Below are 646 nucleotides of genomic sequence, written 5' to 3'. Positions count from 1 at the left end.
TTGTTGTGTCAAAGGCTAAGATTTGCACTATTTCTCAAGTGTTTTTATTCTCTAATTGACACCTTACTATTGTTTTAAGACAGACTTGAAGCATTGTTACTCTATTTTAAAGGCTTTTTACAGACATTCTTCAGTACTAGTGGATGTTAACGGAGAAGCACTCATATCGGAGAGTCTTGGCAACTTGAGCAAGGTTTGGTTTCGATGTATTCCTCCTGTGATCTATTTTTCTGATATAATTTGACCTCTTTGGACCTATTGTCACTTTGGTTAAAATCAGATTATCAGCTCATTTTGCATATGATCATGAGCGACCTTTGTTTGTTTGTGTTGCTTTAAAGGGTCACACTCCATAATAGTTCAGACCCACTGCTCAATTGCATTCAAATCATCTTTATATCGCTATAAAATAATATTTATTCAATCTTTTCTCAGAGGGCGACATATTTTGTCTGGTTTTGGTGTTGAGGCAGTGAGACCTGACCACATGAAACCACCAGAGGGCAGTGCAGCAGCAGGTTTCTTATTGTTTTGATTCCGTTTTAAACTTCCCAGGCGACTATTGTGGCATTGAATATCCAGCAGGGGCCGGGCTTCATCTAATATGGGAATATTTTTGGTTCAACAAACATGTCCTCCCTTGGCA

The sequence above is a fragment of the Pseudochaenichthys georgianus genome, chromosome 19 (genome assembly GCF_902827115.2).
Source record: "Pseudochaenichthys georgianus chromosome 19, fPseGeo1.2, whole genome shotgun sequence".
Lineage (NCBI taxonomy): Eukaryota > Metazoa > Chordata > Actinopteri > Perciformes > Channichthyidae > Pseudochaenichthys > Pseudochaenichthys georgianus.
The sequence above is the reverse complement of the archived record's forward strand: the minus strand, read 5'-3'. Positions refer to the sequence as shown.